Genomic DNA, 23588 nt, shown 5'->3' on the forward strand with positions numbered 1-23588 from the left:
AGAGCTATTGAGTATAATGAGAACTGGCTTGGAGTTCTGTGGTACACATAAATGATGTTCTGATTCACATGTGCAAAACTGCTTCTTTTTTTATTGGCAGTGTTAACCAAACACTACTGTTAGAAGGCGAGCAGGGGAAAAGGAGTAACAGACACTCTAGTTCTTAACAGTGAGTAAGTATATTTTATTTGCACATATAAGGTTATTCAGGGATGCTTTCTTCAGAAATTCCTGGAATTTATCTAGCAAATGGTAAAATATCATAATTAAGTTGAAGGTATCTTTCTTATAATACATTGTGAAAAAAATTTGAGTTTTCAAAATGTTCAGCTTTTTATTATCTAAGTTTTTTTTTTTTGAGTCTCAATAGAGCACACTTCTACTTTTGTACCCATTACAGAACATCTGTCATTTTTCCAAGTTCTGTAGGAAGGTTAGAACTTGCTAAATTTAGTTTACCAAACTTTGAAACAAGATAGAGTTTTGGGAAATAGTTGTGTGTTTGTTTGGGACCATCTTCTTTCAAGGTGTGCAGAATTTCCTGAAAGTGGAGTGTTAGCAAGATCCTCCTTTCCACAGAAGGATTCTTTCTCATCTAAGCAGGAGACATTCATGAACAGATTGATCAGAAGCCTGCTGTGGGATGGTCTGTATGGCAAATGTGTTGCTCTGAATGGTCAATAAATAAAACACTGATTGACCAGTGGCTAGGCAGGAAGTATAGACAGGACTAACAGAGAGGAGAAAAGAAAGAACAGGAAGGCAGAAGGAGTCACTGCCAGCCGCCGCCAGTACAAGTAGCATGTGAAGATGCCGGTAAGCCATGAGCCACGTGGCAAGGTTAGATTTATGGAGATGGATTAGTTTAAGCTATAAGAACAGTTAGCAAGAAGCCTGCCACGGCCATACAGTTTGTAAGCAATGTAAGTCTCTGTGTTTACTTGGTTGGGTCTGAGTGGCTGTGGGACTGGCAGGTGATAAAGATTTGTCCTGACTGTGGGCAAGGCAGGAAAACTCTAGCTACAGAAGCCAATTACTGTTGACAGATCATTGCTGTGGGATATCTTTCTTGTACACTGTGAATATGTGTTGTTCCAATTGGTTAATAAATAAATCTGCATTGGCCTATGGCAGGGCAGTATGGAGCCAGACAGGAGATTCAAGAGGTATATAGAGAGGAGAAGTCCAGAGAGGCACTGTGAGCTGCCACCAGGAGAAGCAAGATGTGAGAGAACAGGTAACACCATGGCTACTTTGTAAAACATAGATTAATAGAAAAGGGTTAATTTAAGATGAAAGAGCTAGCTAGCAAGAAGCCTGAGCCATAGGCCATACAGTTTGTAATTAATATTAAGCCTAAGTGATTATTTTATAAGTGGCTCTGGGACTGTGAGTGGAAGAGATTCTTCTGGACTGCAGGACCAGACAGGACTGGAGAAACTTGTGGCTACAGACCATACTTATTGAGGAGGAGCTTACAAGAGTATATGGTGACTCAAAGTGTTTTACTGGGTCCTCAGTAAGTGGCAGACATTCACTTCTACCTAGTTTGAGTTGTGTCCTGTGATCAGTGAGACAAAACTCACTTCCCATTTTACAACAGGACTATGGATATGTTCTGAGTATAATTCTCTCACATGTGGATACATGCAATAGAGAAGGTCATAACTAAGTCTAGGGCAGGAACTCTCATAATTCAAATGCTTATTCTAAGTTAGGACTTTGACAAAGTGCAGAGGTTTGAGGATGCAAGGATGTAGAAAACAGCAAGAGCACAATGCCTGTTCAAACAGAATTGATCACCACCTTCATTCTTAGTCTCAAACTTTCTCCTAGCAGGGAGAGCTTGTAACCTTTACAGTTCACCTTGAGCATCCTTTGCATTTTATAACTCACAACAAATATCTTTGAAAATCTAGGAAACTGGGAAAAAACTACCATTTGTTAATTGTTTTGTAACAACCAGTTCCTAAATTAGGTGTAGCTGAAGTTTTCCTGGTCCCACCCAGCTCGCAGCCACTCAGATCCAAATAAACACACAGATGCTTATATTAATTAAAATTGTTTGGCCTAATGACTCAGGCTTCTTGCTAGCTAGATCTTACACTTAAATTAATCCATAATTCTTATTTATGTTTAGCCACGTGGCTTGGTACCTTTTCCCAGTTCTGCCTTCACATCTTGCTTCTTATGGCAGCGTCGGCTGGCAGCGTCTCCTGACTCAGCCTTCCACTCCCAGAATTCTCCTCTCTCCTTATCCCACCTACACTATATTTCCTGCCTGGCTATTGGTCAATTTGTGTTTTATTTATCAATCACTCAGAGCAACACCTTCACAGCATACAGAAAGACTTTCCCAGCAATTAGGGACTCTCACTCTATTATATCAACTAATTCTCAAAGCCTGTTTCTGCTGCATAGTCTTTACTTAGTTTGCCAACAAAATTATCTCTTCTTAGAAGGGTGCATACCCAGGGTTACATTGCTGCCAAGTGACAGATATTTAATGCATGTCTGATTGAAAGTCTATAAACTATTTGTGATCTCTTGACCCTAAGAAGAAGGATGCTATGCAGAAGAAAAAATATTCAGGCTAGTGAATAAATTCATAATTTTCATTTATTAGTTTCTGTGACTTCTTTGTAATGACAGCAGAAGCACCACTCTGATGAGCTAATTAATGTTCTTTCTTTCTTTCAAGACAGGGCTTCTTTGTGTAGCCTTGGTTGTACTAGAATTAGCTCTGTATCCCAAGCTGGCCTCAAACTCACAGAGATCCACCTGCCTTTGCCTCCTGAGTCCTGGGATTAAAGGCATGTACCACCACTGTTGGCTTCAGTTTTTTATTTTTAACCACAAAAAAATGTCATTGTTCAGTGTTAAATAATTTCCTAGACTATACATATCTTGTGGCACATTTGAGTCTGTGCCTATGATCAGAGGTACCTACAAAAGCTCACTTCCCAAATTCAAATCTTGCAGCATTTAAATACTGAAAAAAGTAACTGGGTCTTCACTGAGTGTTTTGTGTTTCACTGTATTCACACACACACACACACACACACACACAAACAAACACACACATGCATTTATGAATGCAAATGCACATTTAGAATGGGTTTTTATTTGGGAAAAGAACACAAAGATGTAAGTCATATCAATACAGGTGAAACTCTGGAAAGGATTTTGCAGAGATGTTTTACACATGTCTGGGGCAAAGATATAGCTAAAAATCTTCAATCATATTTTCTTTAAAAAGATTGAGTAGTTGCTAATTTCTTAGCGTACCAATTGCAGAAGGCCAGTTACCATGTTCCACATCAATACCACTGTGTTCTTTATAGCTAATGGACTTCATTGCTTTTACACTATTCTGATGACTTCTCTCCTCTCCTCCCCTTCCCTTTTCCCATCTTCTCCTCTCCTCTCCTATCATCCTCTGCACTATTAATGATGGCCAACTTTCCCCAATGAATGTGTCATCTTTTTGCCATTTACTAATATAGAAATTGCTTTATCACATACATTTGTCATTATATGTAGACTTAAATGAAAGGCATTCTCATTTATATACAAGCCCTAGCCAGATGTTTAGATAGGAGATGACAACAAAATTGTGACTTCATTTAATACTTTCTACTTCGTGTCATGTTTCTTATGAAATGTTGAATAATTTATGTGTGCATATTTAACATTTTTCTTGGGAAATATCCATGATTTCTCTTTTGTACACTGTATTATAACATGAATAATTGCTTTGAATAGGATAGCTGAAGAAAAATGAACTAAGGAAGAAAAATCTAAATGATTCTGGGAATCTTTAAAATGTTTGAATTTAAAAATAGTAGCTTTGGTATTTGTCTTTATTTTTCACTTTTGACTCATTCTAACTGTATTAGCCATCGAAGCAAAAGAATAAAAGTTACTGTTGTATAGAATGAGTATTGTTGTGAGTCAGAGATACAGGATATCTCTATTGGATAAAGGATTTTATAGTTATTATGTTCATTATTCTGGAGTTACAAATGGAGCTTCAAACAACTAATTAAAATACACTGGGATGTTCCTTATACAAGAAGCTGATATTTTAAGAATAGCTTCAAAATAAAGTCCAAACAAAGACCAAAAAAAATTTACCTTCCATGTAGTAGTCATTTTTGAAAATCATTTATATTCAAAAAATTATATTGCAAAATACTAGATTCTTTTTCTTTCTTTTTAAAAGACAGTGTATCTCGATATAGTTCAGTTTGTACTGGAACTCAGAGCTCTACTTGCCCCTGTCTCCTGAGTGCTGAGATTAAAGGAATGCGCCATCATATCCGGCTATAGATTCTTAAGCATAAATGTATTTTAGCCAGTGCTATAGATTGATTATTCATAAACTTTAATAAAAAGGTGTTGTACGTGGCAGCATGGCAGTAACTAGTCCACACTGATCTATATATTGTATTTAGCGAATATATGAATACTCACTGTGTCACATATTTTTTAGTCTGGGAAAGATACAATACCTGGTTCATAGGACTCATTTTAAAGAGTTAAAGATTCCTGCTTTGAAAGTCCAGTGTGGTAAGAACACACCTTTAATCCCAGCACGTGTGAGGCAGAGGCAGGAACATCTTTGAGTTCCAGGTGAGCCTGGGCTGCAGAGTGTGATGCAACACAACCAGGACTACGTAGAGAAACCCTGTCTCAAAACAGATTCCTTATTCTTGATGTGAACATCAATGGCATGTAAGACTTTAGTTAGCATGTGTCTTTTGGGCTAATGGAGAGAAAGGCTAAATTGTAGCAGAATATTTCCTTAGTGTCAGTGGGTTTTCATGTTTACTTGTTTTCTATTAATGTACTTTAGTCTTTAAATGGTGAATACTTGCATAGCCTATCTTTCTTATTCTCTTTTTGTCTTTTACTTACTTTTCTGGGTTTGTATTCTGTGTGCTGAGTAACAGAATAGGTTGCAACATCCAGGAATTCGGTCTGCCAGAATTTGCCGCTCTCCGTGGTACTGAATAATCAGAGTGCTGATAATTAGTTGTTTCCATAATTCTTTGACCCGAGTGATTACTGTCCAATCAAGAATTCAAAGAAAAGAGCAAAGGTGTGTCGAGAACAGTGAAGGTCACAATCAGAAAGATTTACATAAAATGTTTATCTGTTAAGCACACCTTGCATTATGTTCATTCAATAAAAATTTAATGTACAAAGACAGTGCATTGAGTGAAACTGCAACCACTTTCTCAAACAAATTAATTCAATTTCATGAATCACAGTTTATAGTAGAAAAAATAGATACTAATCACACAATTATGAAGAAATATAAATTTGTCACTATGCAAGGGATATAGTGCTCTATACCACATGAGATGAAATTGAACAAACTTTAGGATATTAGTACAGAAGTAAATATTTATTGAAATGCAAAAGATACCAATTTTTGTCAGGTATGAATAAAGTTTTATTTTGCAATGCCCATCTGTTAACATCCAGTCTGCAATTGATATGGCTGCCACAATAACAATAAACTAATGACAAACAGAACACAGTTATCTGATATTTATGTTGGAAGAGCTGTGGGTTTTTACCAGGAGGTATATCTACTAAAAGTCTTAGACTAATATTCTTGCTCCTCCACACACAATGGACTGCATTTTTAGTTGTGTGCTCAAATAATTTTCCTTGGAACCCTTGGTAAGTTTCTTAAAAACCAGAGGCTACCTATCAAAGACTCTGAAAACTTGAGAGCATACTATATGACCACTTCTAATGCATGAGATAGTTAATTTCGTGACATGTCTAGAAACCACTCACAACACACTAGCTGGAAAGCTCATCTCTTCACCTGTTTCACAATTCTCTAAGAATCTACTACCACTTGATATAAACCCATAGTTGCTCATTTGTTTATGACACTTTTTCAAGCTGTAACATTTATGAATATATAACATCTTTGCAATTATTCTAATATTCCAATTGTCTGAAAAGTAGTTGCCATGCTGTAAGAAATCTGTGTGCAATCATTGTTCCATCAAGATTATCTCCATTTCCTTTTTAATCTTCCATTCTAACCCAGTGTTGAGCTCATAGTAGATGTTTTAATTAAATTTCTATTGTTGTGATTAAGACACCACTACCAAGGCAACTTTAGAAGAAAATGTTTATTTGGATTTTACAGTTTCAGAGGGTTAGAGTCTATGACCATTATGGCATGGAGCATGTCAGCAGGCAGTCAGACATGACACTGGAGCAGTTGCTGAGAAAATACATCTTGATCCACAAACACAAGGCAGAGAGAACCGAGAAAGGCATTGGGATTTTGAAAATTCAAAGCTTGCATTCCAGTGGCACACCTTTTCCAATAATGCTACAGCTTCTAATCTTTCCCAAACAGTCCCACCAATTGTGGACCATGTACAATAATTTTGAGCACATAGGGGTGGGGAGGGCTTTCCTATTCAAATCACCACAGTAAGTATTATAGAATAAAAAGGGCCCCAGGTTATAAAATTTCAAATAGAGTTGTGATTTAAATGAAGTAGTCCCCCATACTCTCAGGCATCTGAATACTTGGTCCCTCACTGGTGACACTGTTTTTTGACAGGTTTAGTAGATATGGCTCTGCTGTAGGAAGAATGCCACTGGGAACAGACTTTGAGGTTTCCAAAGCCATGCATCATTTCCAGTGTGCTCTCTCTGCTTTCTGGTTTGTTGTGTGGGGATGTAAGAACTCAGCTCTCAGCTTCCAGGTCTCATTGCCATGCCTGCCTACCACCACATTTCCCTGTTGTGATGGACTTCATCCCTCCAGAACAGTAAGTCCCCAATACACCCTTCCTTCTATAAGTTGCTTTGGACATGGTGTTTTATCACAGCAATAGAAAATTAACTAATGCAAGAGTATTGCAGTAATTTTATATTATTACTTGGAAGTACTGAGAAATTACTGAAATTTTATAATTAAGAATCATTAGATGTTCATTTTATAATGTACAGTTCTGTTTCTTCTGATGACATTTCAGTTCTCACAATTCTTGCATTTTTAAAGTGTTACAACCTTTTTTCTGCTTTATTCCTAATTGTTTTCCAATACTTGGAAACTTAATTTCAGCAACACACGAACTTACTCTTTACTTCCCATTTTAATAAGCCCTGGTTCCTCACAGAATGTGCTACTGTCGATGGTAAACCTCTGCCACTGGTTTTGCAATATTTCTCAACTTAGTGACCATGCCTTATCATCAATTAATTGTAAAATACTGACCATTCCCATTATTTACACAGTTTTCTGCAACAGCTCCTCTTTCATTTAAGATAATTTTCTATATTTACACTTTAAAAAGCTTTTTACTGAGTTTTTACTACTTTCAAACATTATTTACTTAAACTTTTAGTTCAATCTGCTTGTGAGATAAGCAATGATTTCATCATCCATTTTCATTTAAGTAACTTTAAATTTCATTTAAATAACCTTAAAGGAATTCTACAAATTGCCTTAAAGCATTTGCATTCATCATGTGAATTTATCAGCAGTAAGAGGTTCTTAGTCTATGTCATCCTTCCCTCTATAGACATTTCTGGACCATCTGCAAAAGGATTACAAAATGTATTCCATTTTTGCCTCCAAATATTTCACTATATATTTACTTTTAAAAGGTTTTTTTTAAAAAAAAAAAAACTATTTTAATTTATGTGTATGTGTGTGTCTGTGTGCAAATGTGCAGATGGTCTAGAAAGTCAGAAACTTCAGGTGCTCTGGAGCTGCAGTTAGGCTGTGAGGCACCTAATTCAAACATGAGGAACAGAACCCAGGTCCTCTGGAAGACATTCACTTAACCACTGAGCCATTTCTCCAGCCCTTCATTTGGCCTTGTACAATGAACTTAGCAGTCTTCTCTTTTATTCTTCTTTAGTATGGAATATCTCCTTAGCTTTTCAGTGGCTTTCATCACAGTGGCAATTTTCAAAGTTTTGGATTTGTCATGATCACACACAGTTAGGCCTTTCAGGTCTGGAACTTTAAATAAGTTATGTTAATACGTTTCTTCATGCATCAGGTCATGAAGCTTGGGTACCACTTTGTGATTCTAACTTGGATCACTTGGTGAAATGTGATGTCCAGATTTATCCACTACAAGTAACTTTTTATCTTCTTGTATTAAGAATCCATGTTCGGTTACACACATAGCCTTAAAGGCTTCTCATTCTCCTTTGTGATATTACTTTGTAGTTCTTTTTTTTTATCATATTTTTTTTTACTATTCAGTTCTACATAATAGCCACAGATTCCCTTGTTCTCTCCCTTCCTGCCCCCCTCCCCTTCCCCCCAGCACACCCCCCATTCCCACCTCCTCCAGATCAAGGTCTCCCCCGAGGACTGGGATCGATCTGATAGACTTAGTCCAGGCAGGTCCAGTCCCTTCCTCCCAGATTGAGCCAAGCATCCCTGTATAAGTCCCAGGTTTCAAAGAGCTAACTCATGCAATGAGCCCAGGACCTGGTACCACTGCCTAGATGCCTCCCAAACAGATCAAGCCAATCGACTGTCTCACCTATTCAGAGGGCCTGACCCAGTTGGAGGCCCCTCAGCCTTTGGTTCATAGTTCATGTGTTTCCATTCATTTGGTTATTTGTCCCTGTGCTTTATCCAACCTTGGTTTCAAAAATTCTCGCTCATATAGACCCTCCTCTTTCTCACTAATTAGACTCCCAGTGCTCCACCAGGGGCCTAGCCGTGGACGTCTGCATCCAGATTCCTCAGTCCTTGGATGGGGTTTATGGCCCAACTATTAGGGTGTTTGGCCATCCCATCACCAGAGTAGGTCAGTCCCGGCTGTCTCTCGATCATTGCCAGCAGTCTTTTGTGGTGGTATCTTTGTGGATTTCTGTGGGCCTCTTTAGCTCTTTGTTTCTTCCTTTTCTCATGTGGTCTTCATTTACCATGGTCTCCTATTCCTTGTTCTCCCTCTCTTTTCTTGATCCAGCTAGGATCTCCCACTCTCTTTCCCTCGACCCTTGCCCTTCATTGCTCCCACTCATGTCCAGGCTGTTCATGTAGATCTCATCCATTTCTCCGTGTCTTTCTTGGGGTCCCGTTTTCCAGGTAGCCTCACTGGTGATGTGAATGGATGGATCTAGAAAAAATCATCCTGAGTGAGGTAACCCAGACTCAGAAAGACAAATATGGTATGTACTCACTCATAGGAAGATGCTAAATGTGGAACAAGCATGACTGGACTGTTACTTTGTAGTTCTTACCATCAAGATCCAGACTATTCAGTCGGGCGGTGGTGGCGCACGCCTTTAATTCCAGCACTCGGGAGGCAGAGCCAGGCGGATCTCTGTGAGTTCGAGGCCAGCCGGGCTACCAAGTGAGTTCCAGGAAAGGCACAAAGCTACACAGAGAAACCCTGTCTCGAAAATACCAAAAAAAAAAAAAAAAAAAAAAAAAAAAAAAAAAGATACAGACTATTCAAACTGAGGCAGCCCAGGAAGAAACCCTCCTTGACAACCCAAAGAACTTGGAGATATTGCAAATGTTTATTGTTTTAGGCTGCTAACTCTTCAGATGATGTGTTATGCAGCAAAAACTAATAATTTCTAGAAGACATGTTAGGACTACATAAATACCAGTTACATATATAACTTTTGCCAACTAGATTTATGAATCTTGCCCAAGTTAAGTATTATTACAGAGATGGTGAAATGGTATTGCTTCTTTTTATAGCGATGACAAATGTAAGGGTGGGGGCTATATGTCTCTCAAGGACACACATGACTGGTAAGTTATTGTGCCAGTATTTGAACAGTAATCTTTTATGTGTTGGTCCATGGCATTTCTCAATATGTCACAGAGGTAAACGGCCTGATGTCAGCATTTGGAAGTCAGAAGTGAGAATAATAGAGACAAATTCTTGAGACTCCCTGGCATTGGCAGTGGGACCTTGCATTCTATTACACATACTAAAGTGCCTTTGCTGAATGTTTCATAATTATTAGTATTTTTTCTTTTGAGACAGGTATTGCTATGTTGTCTTGGCTGGTCTTGAAGAGCTGGGTTCAAATCATCCTCCTGCCTCAGCTTCTCTGGTAGCTGGAATTGCAGACTGATGTTCCATATTTATAGTGACATGATATGACAATGTGGAAGAAACATTTAATGTTGTTATCGTACTAATTTAGATTTATAATGAATTCATAAAAAGATTCAAAACTACATCCCTAGAAATTGCTACTCCTGAGCATAATCAAGAACATCATTGACACACTACATTATAATTAATAGTATCACATGTTTGCACAATATAGCTCTTAATACTTTGAAGTAGCTGTCACATCCTTCCCGAATGTGCAAATAAGACATGCCACACAAGAATACTGTAAGAAGAAATTGTCTTTGTCACCTCTTTTTATAAATAAATAAATAACCCAGAGACTGAACAAAATCAATGTCCAAAGCAGTGACTAAATACTTAAGCAGATTCTTAAAACCCAGCCACCCCAATTTTCCTCAGTTACCCCTACAGGGCAGCGAGGAGTAGGTTCCCAGGGAATCTTCCAGATTCTGATACTCGAATATTTGATCTGTGCCTTGTGCCAGGCGCTGTTCTAAAACGCTACATATATTTTAACACCGTTTAGAACAGCGAATCTTCTATTACATTACGCTACACATTAATTTAGCTATACAAGCCTTCTAATACTTAGAGGTGTGGGTGAGAATGTGTGTGTGTGTGCGCGCGCGCGTGGGCGGTCGACTACACCTTCCCCGAAGAAATTCAAAGCCCCACTTTTTCCTTACCCCCACCCCCCGAAGATTACAGCAGAGCACTCACTCTGGGGTGGGTTCTTTTACAGAGCGCTTGGGAGCAATGAACCCTAGGATCCTTTTAGGGAGTCTAAACCTTAAAGGACAAGAGGCTAAAGTGTATCCATCTTTTCTGCTTTAAGAGCCTAAGCCCTAAGTTCCTAGCAGCATGTCTACCAGAGAGCTGACCACCAGGGTGCGGTTTCTGGAACTTTCCCCGAGGGCAGACCCCAGGCCCCTGGTACCCCTTTCCGAGGCAGGCTGACTCAGGGGCGAGCACGGGGCACTGCAGCTGGGCTTTGCGCGTGGAGCTGGGGGGCAGTGAGGTGGGGGGAGTCAGGGCCAGCGGGGATCCGCACGCACTCTCCAGGCTAGGAGCGGACCCCACAGTTGCTCTTGGGGGCCGTGCCTAGCAAGTATCGCGGGACTTGTGCGCCTCGCAGGAGCTGCGGCTCCGGGAGCAGCTGGAGCGCGCTCGGTGCTCAGCTCCCCAGCCCGGGGAGGAGCGGGAGCCGGGCGGGAGGAGGGCCGGGGTGCTGGTTACGTAAATGATCCTAGCCCAGTGACAGGCCTCCGGGCTGAGGCTGCGGGAGGGGGAGGGCCCGCCAGAGGGGGCGGGGGCCAAGTGACCAGGCGGCGGCGGCGGTGGCTCTGCCGAGGTGACAATGTGCTAGGAGCCCCGCTCCGTCTCCTGCGCCTCCTCGGCCTGGGCGCCCCCTGGCCGCGCTCGCCGAGCCTTGCGGCCGGTCGCCGCGCTATGTGCGAGCGTCTCCGGGGCTGGCCGAGGCCGGGGCCGCCTAGCTCTGCTCTCCGAGAAGTGTAAAGAGAGGCGCGGGCGGGAGCCGGGGCTGGCGAGCGGCGCGGGCTCCAGGTGAGCGCGGCTCTCGGCGCATCTGGCCGCAGGCAGGCGCAGCTGGATCCCCGCAGCATCCTGAGCGCGGACCGCCGAGCTGTCACCGCGGGATCGTTAGCCACCATACCAGGTCTCAGTCTCTTTCTCTCGCTCTCCTCTTCCCGGTGACGGTTTGGGACGGGGCCCCTTTTCAGACTGCGGGAGAGTCCGGCTGGGCGCCGCAAAGTCCCGCCGTGAGTGTCAGCGTGCAGAAGCCCAGCCCGGCCGGGGCAGGGGGCGCGCGTGGACCTGGAGAGTCGCTCTCCCGGGACCTCCGAGCACGCACGCCCGCGCCTTGCAGGTGCGGCGGTAGGATGGCGAGGCGCGGAACTTTCTGCAGCCAGCAGCCCTCCGCTAGGCTTTTACCTACTACTACCCTCTGAGCTGGCTTGTGCTGGTCCCCATCCACGCCCTGGGGGCGCTCTCCGTTGCCTCTCTTTCTAGGCAACTTTCTTTCCCAGCTGCGGACACCCCTGGGTGCTATACTGCCGGTGCTACTACTCAGGACACCAGGCACGCTCGCTCTGGTTCTTGGATGTCTTCCTCGACAGCTCGCTCTTTCTGTCAGTGCCCCAGCCGCCACAGCCTCTGTTCTCCCGGTGTATGTCTCTCACTCATTTTGTAGGTCTGATTTTCTTTCTGGCTTTTGGTCCCCGTGCGTCCACCCTCGTGTCTGTTTCTCTTTCATTCTGTGTGCTTCGGTCTTTCTTTGAGCTGTCACTGTGTCTCTACTGTACTGTTTGTTTCGCTTGTCTCTCTTGCAGCGTTTCCCCCTTTCTATGTTTCTCCTCCTTTTGCCTGCCTCTTTCCCAACTCCCAGTCCCCCGATTCGTAGGTGCTCCCCTTCTGGGAACCCCCTAGATGCACAGACCCCCTTACTCTGCGCCCGTGGGAAGGCGGGAGTGAAGCAGCCTTCCTGCATCTGAGCTGCCTGGGAGCTGAATGAGGGGCTCAGGGCTCAGAACGGAGGGGGTCGCTCCAGCCTCCCCACCCGTGGTCCGAGGGCGCTGCGCTACAGGAACCCAGTTCGCTGAGGCTTCTGGTCTGCCCAGCCAAAGCTGTGTGAGTGTGGGAGCTCCTCACCTGCCCCGTGCCTTAACTGTGGTTAGTTGAATTTCCAGGTGCAGAGTCTTCATTTCCAGCTTATTTGATAGCTACGGGAGAAGAGTCAGTAGATGGGCAAACAGAATCTTTGGGATTAAGGCAAGGCAAATGTCAAAAGGGTGGACGCTCTCATGTAAAGGCTATGCGAGCAGGTGAAAGGAGCTCCTCCTTGTCTGTCCCTTTCACATTCAGCCTTTAGGAGAGCAGTGTCCCCTCGAGAAAAGCCTGATTTATTTGCAGGATTAAGGGTACTTGACCACTCCTATGACGTTTCTGGTTTCCTTGTGATCTCCAGCTTTCGGCGAAATTTGTTGCTCAATATCTGACAGTCTGTCTCTGTCTCTCTGTCTCTGTCTCTGTCTCTCTCTGTCTCTCTCTGTCTCTCTCTCTGTCTCTCTCTCTCTCTCTCTCTCTCTCTCACACACACACACACACACACACACACACACACACACACACGCCTTTATGTGTTTGTGTTCATGCCCTCTAGTGTTAAAAACCTGCTGGTCTGAGAGTATTGAAAAGTACGGTCACACTACTGGCCTTCTCTTTGGACTTGCGACCTCCAGGGGTCTTTCTCTCTGTCACAAACGTTCTTTCCTCTTTCTGATTGACTTTTGCAACTGTGTTACAAATCTGTTCTTTCCTGATCTCTGCAAAGTCTTCGTCTGCTGCAGCTTTAGAATCTTAATACTGAAACCCTCTTCCGTTGACTTCAGAGACAGAAGGATCTGGAGAATGTCCACAGCCTAACACAGGTTTTGAAGGTTTAAGAAACACATAGTTTTCCTTTATTGTTTGCCACAAACCAGGATTTCTCAGCCCCCTTTTATGCCCGTGATTACCTTCAACTCCGTTGGGATTTTTTTTTTTTTAATAATTGAGAATTGCTGGCTGCTCTTGCATGTTAAACCATATACTTTGAATTATTTTCTTTGTTGGACATCCTATTCCAGGGTGTAAACTACTTGCTTATGGGGCACTTTGTGTCAGACCAATTTACAGGAAAAGAAAAGGAATCTTTTCCTAAGGATTTACAGGGTGTTGCCAGTGTACCTTAGTTCTGAAACAGAAAGTCTAGAGTGGAACTGAATGTTCTCCCAAATATATAGACTCTCACTCTCCGGAAGTGTGGGAAAACAAGTCTTTGATGAAAACTTGGTTAATGGATTAGAGTGCAGGTCATGGTAAGATTCTAAGTCACCCAGCGAGCTAATGAACCTTCATACTAGAAATAAAATCTACCTCTGCTTTTCTGTTTCTGTTAGTCTTCCATAAGGGAGAAGAGAACCCTAGCAGGGATGGTGTGGGACCAGGATATTGTGCTTCTTTCTGGAAGCCCATCCCAAGGCACACTTTTACCTCTCTCTACCACTCATTAACTTGGTAGATGCTGTGGAGAAGTTAGAGACTCTGATGGGTGTCATATTCAGCCTCCCTACCTGAAAATAAAATAGGATGTGACATCATATTGGGTGAATATGTTCACTTTTTTGAGGTGAAAATTCTTTAATGTAAATAGCAGATGTATCAGCTGAAAGTATTTGGGGGCTATAGATTAATCTGAATGCTGAATCACTTACCTTAAATAGTTTGTAGATCCCGTCCTGCTTCAAGTGTCTATGAGAGGTGTGATGCTACAAGCATATGAGCATTTTCCAGACTGACTGGGGTGGCACGCTGTCACAGTCCCTTTTGATGCTATGCTTGTCACCACTGCCAACAATCTACCATGGGTTTTAGGCAGGAGCATGTTGAAGCAATTGTGCCTTAAAATATTACCTGTAAATTACTTGATACTATCTTCTACCCTAATTTTGTATTTAAACATAGCAAGGACAATGAAAATGGAAATTCTGACACTGGTAGAGAAGCCTTCTAATTTCTTATTGATTTGCACAATTAACGGTTGAAACTTATTGTGAATTCATTTCAGGTTAAGCAGTTTTATCAGAATGGAATTAATTTCATCTTGCAATGCTGGTTTTTCCAAGTGATAGTTGCAGCAGGAGCATTTCTATTCTGTATTCTTGTGTGACATGACTTATTTGGTGCTGTGGGCTTATGAAAATGTGGGCATTTTAGGAAGAAGCCGAGAGTAGGAGCAACAAATAGATGTTTTTAGCTTTTTAAATTGGGCAAATGCAGATAGTACTAGAAGAAACAAATTGAGAGCAAAGCACTAGTAGAACTAAATCGCATCATGTAAAGTAAGTGATGACTGTTTCTGATAGATGGTCATGGTGTTTCTGGATACAGACAGTTCTTAGAGCTGTGTCTTTTGATGGATTTGTCTTGGTAGATACAATGCTCTAAGTACCAACTGTGACAGTAGCACAGTGTTGATTGTGACTTCCAGTATCACCTTCTTGGGGCTGTGTGTCTGTCAGTGGAAAAATGTAGACATCTTGAATCTAATGGGATCTGGTAGGATCACTAAGTCTGAGTGACTGTGTGCCTACTTACCAAAGAATTTCAATCGGGCTTTGTGTCTAAATTGTCTTTCTGCTTTGGGTATCATAATAACACCACAACACAAGAAATTCCTAAATATATGTACTGAATTGATTAGATAATGTCTTTGATGACTTTTCTTAAAGCAACGCATTCTACTTAACCAGATGACACACACATATACCTTCCACACCATCAAGCATATGCTTGAGACCATAAAATACAGTTACATTTATTGCCATTGTATGATATTATGATTTGTCCTATTAATAAATTAGATTTATATTTACAATTCTTATCGTAGGGTATGGTGTTTAATTAAAATATTGTGATACCTGTTTCTGAAGAATTTAGCTTTTCATTGTGAAATTGAATTCAATACATTTTTGGAATTGGCTATTCACATTAATTTAGCAATAAATGGCCATACATTTGCAACATTATAAGCAATTTGATCTAAGAGCAAAAATATAATTAAAACTTTATACATTTGCATTTCTTTCTTCTTGATTCAGAATTAGGCCCTAGTCTATGTTTTTAGTATGTATAGTAATATATGTAATTGCCGGGGAGTCATGACAGGTGGTTAAAGAAATCTTCATTATTCCTGATAATGTCTGCTCTAATGCCATTACATTTATTTATTGATTTAACTCCCACCCCCCCCCGATTTCATAGTGCATCTTGGGACATGTTTATTTAAGTTTAACTTCTTTTAAAAGTTATTACAGATTTTTGATGGGCCTTAAACAATTAAATTGTAAAGAGGTCAAAGTGCTTTTCCTTTAAGAACCCAACATTACTCAACTGTCACCATGTACAGTATCAACAAACTACCAAGAGATCTTACTACCTACTTTTTATATTCATGTCTCCTTCACCACACAACTACATTCGGGTTCAAAGTATCAGCTGTTTATAGCATTTCCATATTAGTGGTTAATTCCCCCAAGATAGCTTAAAACAGGCTAGTAAGGGCGTTGGCTTACACATACATGAGTATATTTTCAATTATATCCTGTTGTTGGAGATGCATTTTCTACATTAAATGCTCAGACTTCCTTTTAGTAAAAATATTTATTTATATTTAGGTGTATGTATATGTGTATTTGTGTGTAGGTATGTGCACATGTGAGTGGATAGAAATGAATGGTTCCTTTGCTGTATTTAACTGCCAGTCAAGGTCACCAAGATAGAATTCATCCATGTCCTGGGACAAGAATTCTGTGAGGCAAACACCAAAGAACATGTTGTTCAAACTTTGTCTTCTATATAAGGACTGTGACTCAAATTGTAGGGATCAATTTGCCTGCTAGAGTTCAGAAGAAGATGTCAGATCCCTGAGAGCTGGAGTTACAGGTGTCTGTGAGATGCTTGGTGTGGATGCTGGGAACTGAACTTGGGTCTTCTGCAAGAACAGAAAGTGCTCTTAACCTCTGAGCCATCTCTAGGCTCTCAGCTCTGTGTTTCTTTAATTCTTAAAGAAGTGCTTATTGTTTTCATGGTTAGGAGTTGTTCAAGGTACAGGCTATCAGGATTTTAACATCATAGAAAAATAACGGGGATGCTTTCCTCAGTTTGATCACTGCATTGTCACCAAATATTATTCATATGCACGTAGAAGATTCAAGACAGAGTGTGATTAACCTGTTCATCAGCAAATTCTGAACATAACACAAGAGAAAAGCAGACACAGTAAACAGAAAGAATTTAAACCCAATCCTACAAAATCAAAACCCTCCAGATGATACCACATAGTTGTAAATGTCAACTTAGCCTCTTGCCTTATATTAATCGCCTTGATTTTTATAAGCAATACATTTATTTTTTGCTATTAATAAATGGAATTTGAACATAAGAGGATGATTATGTAGCTTCTTGTAGATCAGGAGCATAATGAATGATTTAATTTCCTCTTAAGGGCTTATTATATAATTAGTTTCATATAAAGAGGATGAGATTTATATGACTACCAGGAGCAGTTTAAAGGAAGAAAATTTAAACAACAAAAACCACATGAAACACATCCAACCGATTTAAGGGAGAATTGAATGTGGTAAATTGAGTTGTAGTTGGTGAAATCACAGAAAATGATTACGTGCATAGTTTGTATTCAGAATCTGGTAAGTAAATACCTGACAGGCTTTAGCACATTGTATCTGTGTAAGAGCTGTGTAAGGATGGACTGCCTAGAATCCCACAGCTAGTCTGTCTTAGGGCTAAGGGTAACATCCATTTTTCCTGTCTCAAGCTGACATTTTCATTTAATAAAAATACAGTGTCAACTCCATGTGATCTTTTCTTTTGCATGGTAAGAATAATTTAAAATGTCCGTTTATATTATAATCATTTGTAATGGTGGACATTTTAACACTGACTAAGATGAAAGAACTGAATATTAAAGAATACTATTTTAAATTGAATAGATTTAGCTTCCTCTGCTTTTTATTTTTTTGCATTGTACTTTACTTTTCTAATTTAACAATTTTAGTTAATAGATGAAATTGATCACAGAACATTTTATTCTCTGGATTGTTCTTGGAAAGTTTTATTAGTCTAAACCACATTCATATCCTGCTTCCCCAGGCACCCACATATTGGAGAGCAGCATGGCTGCTACAACTGTGATTCACTAAGGCATGGCTCCTACAGCGTCTTCCATTTCTGTTTTGGTTGTGAGCCTGTGTAATGAAATGTGAACCCAGGGAAGATGTCAGCAATTGATTTGGCCTCGGGTTCCCACACCCCTGACTGCAAAGATGACTGGAAGATGGAAATGAGTGGTTCCTCTGCTGTAGTTAACTATAAGTCAGTGTCACCAAGATGATGTCAGTCTGTGTCCTGGGACAAGGACTCTGCTGAATAAACCCAAAAGAACATGTTACCAGAATTTTTCCTCTGTTTCTCATAAGGACTGCTACTCAAACTTTAGGCATCAATTTTCTTCCTTTTGACTTGTTATGGGCAAAGAATGCCTGTAAATACGATGTTTATATATAATGGAAGTAACTAAGACATAGCTTATTTTCCTGAAGTACTTCTGAAAAATTCTTTAAATTACATTGGAATTCATTTATATTTATTAAAGAGGTTGTGAAAATCATGCTGCATTTTTATAAGTTTTTAATGAAGTATTCTATTATTATTGAATTTCAACACTACCTTATAATTACTTACACTATATAAAAAATTCCCTTACTTTTAATGAATCTTCTAGCTTTTATATCTTTGACTTTTTGGCAGTTCATTTGCAAATGAGAATGTAGCTTACCACTAACCACAGTTCAGGTTTTACTCTAAAGAATTTACACTTGCCTCTTGTTTCTTTTTTCTTTTTTATTTATTTATTTTATAATACTATTCAGTTCTACATAATAGCCACAGATTCCCTTGTTCTCTCCCTTCCTGCCCCCCTCCCCTTCCCCCCAGCGCACCCCCTATTCCCACCTCCTCCAGATCAAGGTCTCCCCCGAGGACTGGGACCGACCTGATAGACTCAGTCCAGGCAGGTCCAGTCCCCTCCTCCAGATTGAGCCAAGCATCCCTGCATAAGTCCCAGGTTTCAAACAGCTAATTCATGCAAGGAGCCCAGGACCTGGTACCACTGCCTAGATGCCTCCCAAACAGATCAAGCCAATCGACTGTCTCACCTATTCAGAGGGCCTGATCCAGTTGGGGGCCCCTCAGCCTTTGGTTCATAGTTCATGTGTTTCCATTCATTTGGTTATTTGTCCCTGTGCTTTATCCAACCTTGGTTTCAACAATTCTCGCTCATATAGACCCTCCTCTTTCTCACTAATTAGACTCCCAGCGCTCCACCAGGGGCCTAGCCGTGGATGTCTGCATCCAGATTCCTCAGGAGAAATGGATGAGATCTACATGAACAGCCTGGATATGAGTGGGAGCAATGGAGGACGAGGGTCGAGGGAAAGAGAGCGGGAGATCCTAGCTGGATCAAGAAAAGAGAGGGAGAACAAGGAATAGGAGACCATGGTAAATGAAGACCACATGAGAAAAGGAAGAAACAAAGAGCTAAAGAGGCCCACAGAAATCCACAAAGATACCCCCACAAAAGACTGCTTGCTGGCAATGGTCGAGAGACAGCCGGGACTGACCTACTCTGGTGATGGGATGGCCAAACACCCTAATAGTTGTGCCATAAGCCTCTTGTTTCTTTTTAAAGCAAACACTGTGTTTATTATTTTTCAGTGTTTTTCTGCTCAGAGCTTTCCTTTTCCATTCTTTTCTTCATGGCTCTCCCTACTTTGAATTATCTATCTTCTATGCATTGTAACTGCTCATGCAGCAGGGCTGAATTATAGACTGGCAATCTTCAGCCCGTTAAAAATCAAGTAAATAAAAGGCAGCTTCTGTTCATTTAATCATCTGGTCTCTGTGTAGGTAGGAAACAGACTCGAGAGCTCTTGCATCTGGGTCATTTAACAGGAGGCTGGGGATGCTAAATTCACATCTCATTACCTTTTTCTACTTTTAGAACCCTGTGCCTGGGCCCTGTGGTCACTTGGCATTTGGCTGGCTCATGGCTCTAGAGTAATGCTGTTATTTGAGGATATGCCAATTCCAACTGACACTTGGTTCTCTAATTTTTTTGGTCTGATTTTCCTTTTAAAACAAACAATGCATATTTCATTACCAAGTGTAGATTATCGACTTCTTGTCAAAAATTTGCTATGATATTGATAGATTGTGATGCACTCTTTTAATTATTTATGCTCTGTAGTCCCAGCTACTTAAGATAGTAGATATTATTTCCCCTACTTGAAGGACTAGAGCAGACATTTTGCCATAGATTTTTAGAAGACTCTTCTTGTTGTGCCTAAGTTGAGATGAATTGTAGGTAATTGGATGGTGCAGCTGAATTAGCACATTGAATTGTTAGTTATGAGACACTTCATTTGCTGTTGCTGGCCACAATGGCCCATTTTGCTTCTGCATTACACAGTTCTTATTATCCATATAAGATTCTAATTGAAGTAGAATAACATGTATGCAGCACTTCCATTCCTTTGGTGAAGAAAAATAACCTCCACAAATGTAAGAGACTTGCAAACATCTCATTAAATTATTTGGAGCTCTAGTGCTTTTTCATTCATTCATTCTTCTTTTTTTTTCTTTTTGAGAATGTTAATCTGTTGTGTCCTTGTCAACTGAAAGGGCTGAGAAAAAAAAAAAAAATCCAGAAACAAGAGGTCAGATTGCAGCTTTACCATATGTGTCTTAAGATCACAGCAAATGTGCATTCATTCTGAAAAACACCATTGCCATTGTGCCTGAATTGATACACACCACTGTAGTAGTTTATTCCTGGGGTTTCTTCATTGTGGCCTTTTAGGAGTAGTTTCTTTAGGTTACTGGATTTGGTTTTGGGTAGTTGAGTACTGACTTTAAGATGAAAACTTAAATGCTCATTCAATCAAGCATTGCATTAAAGGGCTGACAGACAAAACAGTTCAAAGGAGGAAGAACAAGCAAGGCAGAGGAATCTGGAAGCTGAGGGAGAGTGGTCTGAAGTTGAATAGAGCTACTGTGCTAAAGATCTCTCAAGGCTCCATAATGGCAAGAAGGATGAGTTAGAAATGTGACAATGAGACTGAAAGAAATAATCCAACAATGGATGGACTTGCCTACTTTTTGTTCACCAATTGTGTTAACTAAAAATACAACTGTGACCAGTTTTTTCTCTATGTCTCACCAGATCACCCACCCCTAACATAAACTATGAAATCTGATGCACTGTAAAGTAGCAGTGGGCAATGAAGGGGTTGGTTGTAGAATCATAGAAAAGCAAGGCCCTATTCATTCTGACCCTGTACATTTTTTGCCCAAATCTCAGTTTCTTGATTATTCTAAAGCAAAGTTTTCTAGTCAGTCAAGCTTACTCAAGTACAGAGTGACCATCATTTCCCATTCTTTGATTTTTTTCTTTCTTTCTGCTTTTTGTTGGTTTGTTTGTTTATAGAGTCTTACTCTGTAACTCAGGTTGTCTTGGAACTTATCGAGGCTGGCCTCAGACTTACAATGATCCTTTGCTTCAGCTTCTTAAATGACAGGCATGAGCAATCATATTAGCTTTTTCTTTCATTCTTTTTATCTATAATCTATTTTAATTAAAATTTTTATCAGTATATCTTAATCATGTTTTCCCCTTTCCCAACTCCTCTCAGGTCCTCCCAACTTCCTTCCCAACCCAACTTTTTTCTTTCTTCAAAAAGACAAAAACTACAAAAAGCTTCATGAAAATGAAAATCAAAATAAACAACCAAAGACCAATAAAGCAAAAAGTCCAAAAAAAAAAAAAAGTCCAGAAACCAAAATAAAACAAACAAAACAAAACTCCATGGAGTTCATTTTGTTTTGGCCAGCTCTTCCTGGGCCCTGGTCCTATGATGGAGTGTGGTTGGTCTACAGTGACATTCCATAGGAGAAATGGAATTTTTGCTAGTGGGTATCAGTTGAAAATTTCTTCTTGGTTGTGGGTGAGACCCAATGTCCTTCTCACTCACACAAGCCAGTATAAGGAACCTGACTGGCTTGATCCTGATAGCTATCAATGGTTAATTGACATTTTAGAAGTAATTTAATATATATTGAGACATACAATATGAAAAATTTAAAAAGAAAGGCCAAGTCAAAACAAAACCAATAACTAACTAGCCTTGAAGATATTGAAACTAAGGAATTAAAATTTCAATTTTTGAAGCAATTCAGGAAAATTTACATTCATATACAAAACAAGGAGATGATACAGAAATGGAACAGTACATAAGAAAAACTAGTAAAATTAAAATGAATACCTTCAAATTGACAGTTCCCAAAACTTCCTTAGAAAAATTTATAATTTCAAATACAGAAATTCTCTCAATAACAAAATCATCAAAAGATAGAAAACGTAAAATGTGGTGAATCTTTGTGGATTATTACTTCCTAATTCATTTTTTGGGTATGAAAAAACAATGCAAGCATCAAGTATGAATGAATTTAATCCACCAAATTTCTGAAGCAAGATAATTGCAATGCAGATTTCCACAGCCTATCAAAATGTTAATAAAAGCCAAAGGTGAGGAAAAAGGTCATTTTGAAATAATAGAAGATCAAGTCATTATAAATCGCAGTTAGAGTTAAACAAAGGATATTGTTTTCAGATACAACCTTTCTATAAAGTCACTTCAGGTAAAAGCCCAGCAAAGAATAATGAAAAGAGATAAACATGGTGTGTGCTCAGTGAAGTCATCCTTGAAGCACTCAATTCTTAGTGTTTCAGTTTGGAGCAGGATGGTTATAAGAAGGAGGGCTTTAGTTGGCAGTAAGATCTTGGACAAAGGAGACATTATAGATCATTTAACATTTAAGGTATTCTTGGAAGATAAAGAAATTAAAAGTAAAGATAATTGAAATCTACAAAAGATAAAAGAATATACAAGATGTGGAAGATAACCATAGAATAATGAACAACATTAACTAAATATAAGTGGTACTTCCTGATTTTCAACTTTTGCTTGATGTTCAGCTGCATTAAGAGGAAGGTAATCATCACTTTAGAATGGAGTGGAGCCATCGTATTGAAAGTATACATACAGAGGTTAGAGAAAAGTGCATGGAATGATACAGATTACATTTGTACAAAATGAGGTCCATCAGACAGATAGTGTGTGCAGTTAATAAAAGAAATAACAATTATAATGTAATCCAAAATGCTTTGGAGATAACCAGTGAAGACTATTGGAGGGAAAGGTGGAGAAATAAGAAGTGTGCTGAAACAATTCAGGTAATTTTTAAAGTATTTTGGAACCACTAGTTTTGGTGGGCGGGGGCATAGTTGTTCTTTTAATGCAAATGTGTGTCATTTGGTATGCACCTTCCAGATTTTCTCAAACTTCAGTTACTTTCTTCAGTCATTCAGCTGCAGGAGGGTAGTCTGACTTTGAATTTTCTATTGTAGAGCTAGTAGAAATTATTTAAAGTGATTGCATCACAGCGAGAGAGATACTGGTGCACTGCGAATGGAATATGCTATATGAAGAAATGTCAACACTTGGAATTGTTGTCACTGGATATATTAATAATCACTTGGTTTTCTACTATATGTTTGGCCTTAAAAGATAGCATTGGGTTCAAGTCCTGATAAAGATTATGAATGAACTATCTATCAAGTTTCTGAGTTTTTTTTTGGATGTCAGTTTGCTCTCTCTCTCTTTTTTTTTTTTCTTTGCTTTTTTTTGAGACAGGGTTTCTCTGTGTAACTGCCCTAGCTGTCCTGGAATTTGCTTTGTAGACCAGACAGGCCATGGACTTACAGAGATTCTCCTGCCT

At 39.9% G+C, this 23588-nt stretch overlaps 1 protein-coding gene across 2 annotated transcripts in view; it reads left to right on the forward strand.

Annotated features, from left to right (window-relative positions):
• Window positions 1–11416: 11416 nt before the first annotated feature.
• Window positions 11417–23588, forward strand: part of Galnt13 (polypeptide N-acetylgalactosaminyltransferase 13) — a 581705-nt gene continuing 569533 nt past the window's right edge. For both annotated transcript variants that reach the window (XM_028874800.2, XM_028874871.2), the window contains exon 1: window positions 11417–11790. The gene's annotated coding sequence lies outside the window, so the exon portion shown is untranslated. The remainder of the gene's footprint in view (window positions 11791–23588) is intronic.

Source organism: Peromyscus leucopus, chromosome 4, assembly GCF_004664715.2.
Source record: "Peromyscus leucopus breed LL Stock chromosome 4, UCI_PerLeu_2.1, whole genome shotgun sequence".
In the NCBI taxonomy this organism is placed as follows: Eukaryota; Metazoa; Chordata; class Mammalia; order Rodentia; family Cricetidae; genus Peromyscus; species Peromyscus leucopus.